This window comes from Crassostrea angulata, chromosome 4, assembly GCF_025612915.1.
Source record: "Crassostrea angulata isolate pt1a10 chromosome 4, ASM2561291v2, whole genome shotgun sequence".
NCBI classification, from domain to species: Eukaryota; Metazoa; Mollusca; class Bivalvia; order Ostreida; family Ostreidae; genus Magallana; species Magallana angulata.
In genome coordinates this window covers 50,681,839-50,687,838 of record NC_069114.1, presented here as the reverse complement: position 1 = coordinate 50,687,838, position 6,000 = coordinate 50,681,839, and positions in this window count along the sequence as shown.

Genomic DNA, 6,000 nt, shown 5'->3' with positions numbered 1-6,000 from the left:
CTCTTCAAAAAACAAATTTATTCTTCAAAACCCTCTATAAAATTTCCAGGATCTCCGCTTATATGCTTAAAGATTCATTGGCGCTTACGTTCGATAAAAATGCGTGTAAAATGTTAGGCAATGGTCTTTTTACCAGTCCCACTCTGTGAATAAAATGCGGCGAATCAAACTATGGACAACGTGTTTAGATCTGTTTTTGTATATAAACATGTAGTATAGTACTTTGTTTCTTTTACTCAGTGTTTATACATCTAATATTGTACCATGGTAAGCTATCAATTTTTTTGTATTACGTCACAAGTATGACGCACTACGACTGAAGACCTAATCGTTGCTTGCAACGAGCTCGTCTCTAGTTTCTTTATGTGTTTGAGGAATAATATGAAATTTGCTAAACAGCTTCAAATGTCAAACTACAGATCCAGTTTACACTTGTGTACCGTCTGGTTGACATACTTTCAAAAATATCTTTTTAATATTCCAATTTTTTTAATGTTCGGCTTCGTTATCGGGTTCGGTGTGTATTGAATAAACGAGAAACGTATGTAGTCAGTAAATATATCGTGTATTACTTGTACCATTCCGTTAATTGTTTCTAACAAACAAATAAGTTGAAAAAAGTGTCAAGCATTGGGTTGGTAATAGACAGGGTTTTGTATTATTACAATCGGGTTCGTTATTAGGTTGGTCTGTTGATTTGGGATACAGAAGACAGTAAGAAATGATATTTCTGCATAATCGCTGATTATCTACGACGTCACCTAAATGACCCAATTCCCGCAAAATTTGCAAACAAATTAAAATATTCTCACTTTTGCTCTCTATTTTGCATTCGGAAGTAAAGAGCGCAGGTCTTATCAAGTGCGATTTTAACATATTTTTTTCTTCAGATAGTTAGACACTTTTAATATACTAAAAATGGTACTTGAGCAAGCCTGCGCTCGATGTTTCCCAGTCGAAAAATCATCGGAAAACACCCATATTTTGCTACAAAACATCAATTTATCAAAATAATCCAATCTTCATGGCGTCATTTCTACATTATGACATCACTGTGGTGATAACCATTTATACCTTTATTTCCAATATCATTTTAAATATCTTTGACTTTATTAGTCCCCTACGGGTTTACACCAGAGGAGATTATAGCTTTTCTCTGCGTCCGTCAGTCCGTCTGTCCGTCCGTCCGTCTGTCCGTCCATCTGTCTGTCCCACTTCAGTTTTCCACTTTTTTTTCTTCATGCGTTTGAGGAATAATATGAAATTTGCTAAACAGCTTCAAAATGTCAAACTACAGATCAAGTTTACACTTTTGTAGCGTCTGGTTGACATATTTTCGAGAAATTCCAATTTTTTAACGTTCGGGTTCGTTATTCTGCATAACAGTGCATTGTTTTCACAATTTCCACAAACCGGTAGGGGCCGTGTATTGCTTATGCAATACTCTCAGAATGCTTGTTTTTAAAGCTCTTTCTAAAACTTTGATTTTGGGGGCAAAAAATGCATAAAACCGCACATTGTCCTTTCTACCAGCAAATGCTAAATGGATTTGGTGAAATTACAGGAGATAAATTAAAGAGTATTATTTTACCCATTTTTTATTTGATTTCTATATGACCTACGTAGTTTGAATTTCCTCTGGGGTTTTTTTTATCTCTGATTAAAGCATAAAGTTTATAGTAGTTTTGAAATAGTTGTATGCTTCGAAGCTTTCATAGAATAATACAAACCGGTAGAGGACGTGTATTGCTTATGCAATACTCTCAGAACGCTTGTTATCCTAAATTCTTGTTTGTAAGGAATCATATAGATAAGTAGAAGATAAACAATTTACGAGAGCTTGAAAGAACGGCCGCAAACCAATTCGTTTCTTTTCTTCTTCTTTTTTGAGAAAAAAATGAAATGTATAAAACCTCAATTTTGCATTACATTGTACATTAAAACCGAAACATCTTCATTTGGACGAGGCTCTGTACATTACCTAACACATGTACATATGTTTACCCCCCTGTATTTTACGCAATTTATTTTGAAATAGGTAAGGATTCCATCCGCATAGCGAACTATTAATATGATAGACAAAATGAACGAACGAAGAAAACTCGAGTTGAAATCTATATACAAGTTGAAAAATTGTAAATTTCTAATAATTCTTTGCGTTGCATATCAGCATGGTGGGAAAGTTAGCATTTTTACGGAAAATTCTCACCTCTATATCGAGTTTTATTTTATTTAACAATGAAATTGCTTTAAAACATTAAAAATAGCAACATCTTTATTATTAAAAAATATGGATCTATCTATACTTTTGCTGACATGTTACATTATTTCCTCCCCTGGAATTTATCCGATATACTTCTACGAGAATTACCGATGATTTAAGGTAGTACAAAACCGATAAGCTAATTTTATCCTATCATTCAATTTTTCTAAAATTTAATAATTTCTTCTTTTGAATAAAATCAATAAATATTTCATTAAAAAAACTGACATGTCAATTTTTGCCTACATCGCCCCTAACCTACCAATTGAATCTCCTGTGAGTGGAGAGTAAAATAAAATAGTGGTCGTTATGATTTGCTTTGCCAATAAGTTACTTTTCAAGATATTACAAATGTTTGTGATGCCTTTTATACAAGAGATTTTTCTGTTACTTAAAGACACTTTAAAAAATTATTCTGATGCATTATATTGTAAAACTAGCGCTGATAAATTCTTTTTAAGACGATGATTTGCATGACTTATCAGTCTCTAAAAAGAAATTTAAATTAAATTTAATTAAAATTTAACACTATGATTGCCATGACTCTCTTTTTAAAATATATTGAAATATTGAAATTTTGACCATTGGTTTTAACTAAATTGTTTAAAAGTTAAAGTATATTTAACGGAAGTAAAACTTAATAAAAATCCTAGATGATTTCAGCATATTTGACCTCAACTATACTTCCAAAAAAATTCTTCCCTACCAATATTTTTTTTCCTCCAAATCTTGAAATTCCTAATCCGTGGGGGGGGGGGGTGTTACCTCAATTTGACTACTCATTTCCTTATTTTCATATCAATTTTTTACTAACTTCCAAAAAAGTGGGGGGGCCAACTCCATTATGATTCATTTTTTTATATGTTAATTTTAAAAAATTTGTTGCTGCGAGAAAAAGTGGGGGGGCCAGGCCCCCCTGGCCCCCCCTGATGCTACGTGCCTGAATGAGTTGACATTTTCACTCATGACCGTGATTTTACGTACGTTGTTTAGAATTTCGTTTATGCTTTTTAACTTTAGTTGAAATATCGTCTGTATTTTGGAATTTTTACGTATCGAATCACATAAAGACTTCGTAAAATCAGACAGTTAATGGATTATCCGTTCCAAATTAGCAAAATCTGATGCACTAACAGCGTATTCTATCATAAATACTATACATTCTATTGGTAATTCGGTACGATCTCTATGTTATGGTTGATTACCGATATAGTGCAACGTGTTTTGTTAAGATGCTCTGCATTTTCAGTCTAAACGGTGATTGTTTTTGCTGCTAGAAAAATATAGGTATATATATGTATTATGAAAAATAAATTGTGTTCTTTCTTTGTTTTAATGCATGTTTCCTCTGTTTTAATTGTTTACAATTTTTTCTCTTTACTAACCATATTCAGCTGTGTGAAGTTTCGAACTATAAGCAAGATACAGAGCTTTGCTCACAGAACTGAGGCCATTCTTTTGATTAATTAACTCTTGTGAACAAAAAATTGACTCAAACCAAGCAGAATTGTGAGTTCTGTATCTTGCTTTTAATTCTACGATTGGCGCTGAAATTTTGATTTATCACTAGAAATGTCTCATTAAACGTGAAATACTTGTACAGAAAAATTGAAAGGATGATATGTTTTTTGGGGCCCCCTCTTTATACGATTAAACTAAACCAGCTTTGTTGGTTTCTCAGACACAATTAAATTTAAACGACCTCTTTAAAACAGTTTAAAACACTACTGTTTCGGGAATAAATGTATTATCTCTATTCTTAAGAAAAAATTACAGCGAAAATCATCTTGATTTGTAGCCGTTTGTTAATGTTGATTTTGAATAAAGATGAAAATAAAAGGTGGGCCTTAGTAAAACAGAGCGATATGCCTGTCAATACATTGCAGTCTGAGGCTCATTGAGAGGGGTGGGTGGGGGGGGGGGGTTAGGAGACCTTATCAGTAATCTTGACAAGCAAAAAAAAAAGATTTTGAGTATTGCTATGTCTAACTTTGCAAAAAAAGTCCGGGGGGGGGCACCACGCAGTTTCGACCCCTATGCATTGATTATACATGTAATAGTTCTTTAACATATCACATGACAACATTTTTCATTCAAGTGTATTCTACGATCAAGTAAGGTTATAAAACGTCGCACGTTGGTAAACAACAATCGTTTATAATGCGAAGACCAATTACATTTTTGATTGTTTTTAATTTGAGCGCATTGAGTTACAATTTTCTTCTTTCACATATAAGAATTTTAAAAAATAAAATACAATAACTAGCTAGTTCAATGTAGTTGAAGATGAATATGTACCTATATGCATATTCTCATATATAATTTGATCGTTTTATAAAGTAAGGGGGACGAACTAAAATAAAGGGAATTGGAAGTTAACAGTGTACCCCCACCAAAAAATTAGTTTTATATCTTGTAAAAGATCTTTTTTTGGGTAAAAATGTTGTATTTCTACCGAGGGGCCATATGGCAAAATATCCTTTGAACACCCATATAAAGCCATTGTTGCTTATGTAAGCGATGTGGCCCCATGGGCCTCATGTTTTCTTAAGATATTGGATTGAAATTAACTTTACATAATATTAAGCCATTAGTTTGCCTATTTGAGAAAATATTTTAAAATAGTAAAAGATCTTTTTTTGGGTAAAAATGATGTATTTCTACCGAGGGGCCATATGGCACAATATCCTTTGAACACCCATATAAAGCCATTGTTGCTTATGTAAGCGATGTGGCCCCATGGGTCTCATGTTTTCTTAAGATATTGGATTGAAATTAACTTTACATAATATAAAGCCATTAGTTTGCCTATTTGAGAAAATATTTTAAAATGGTGATTTCACGGGTGTTTCGTACAACCTTAAGTCGAAACATATCTATTTGCGTTACTAATAGCCAATCAAATATATTATATGTAAATCATAGTATTTTAACAACCCGTGTTGAGTAAAGGACTATGTGTTTAGCATTAGTGTATGCTGTAAATACCTTTCATCTAAGAATTTAATAGATATTAATGAAGAATTCAACACTTTCACAAGCAACGTTTTTCACTCGCTTCGAGCTGACATTCGGAACTATCGGGATTTTTCAGATAAAATGCACTGAGTTAGAGTTATCTCCCGTATTTCCTTTTATATATAAATTATTAATTAGCGAAGCTAGTTTACTTGCGTCTATTTTCTTATTTTAAGAGTCCTTTTTGTCATTGCTTGAAAATGAGGGGAAACCTTGAATAGTGTTAATCTTTATGTCATATAACATGTGAAACTGTTTTCATTCCCCCCACACGCTTGAAAAAATGAAATGATTTTAATAAAACAATTTAAATGGACGTCATAAATCCCATATCAAACAACATATTACTCCTTGAAACTGCACTATTATTAAGGTCTTCGTTTCCAACGGAAGACTTTATTGTTTTCGTTAGGTTTCTTTTGACCTATTTTTTAGGTTTTTCCGTTTTCAACGGAAAACCCTTCTGTTATTCTACTGTTTCTTATTAGGTCTTCCGTCTTCAGCGGAAGACCCTTCTATTATTCAATTGTTTCTTTTTCACTTTTTTTTTCTTTACAATATTTGTGCAGAAGATATCTCGGAGATGCGTGGTCCGATTTTTGTCAAATTTTCAGCATCTATCTATTATCATCAAAGGTTTATATACATTTTTTTATTTTGTAAAAATCACTTTTTGTTCGGACTTATCCGCCATTTTGTCATTTTTTAAAGAAACTCTT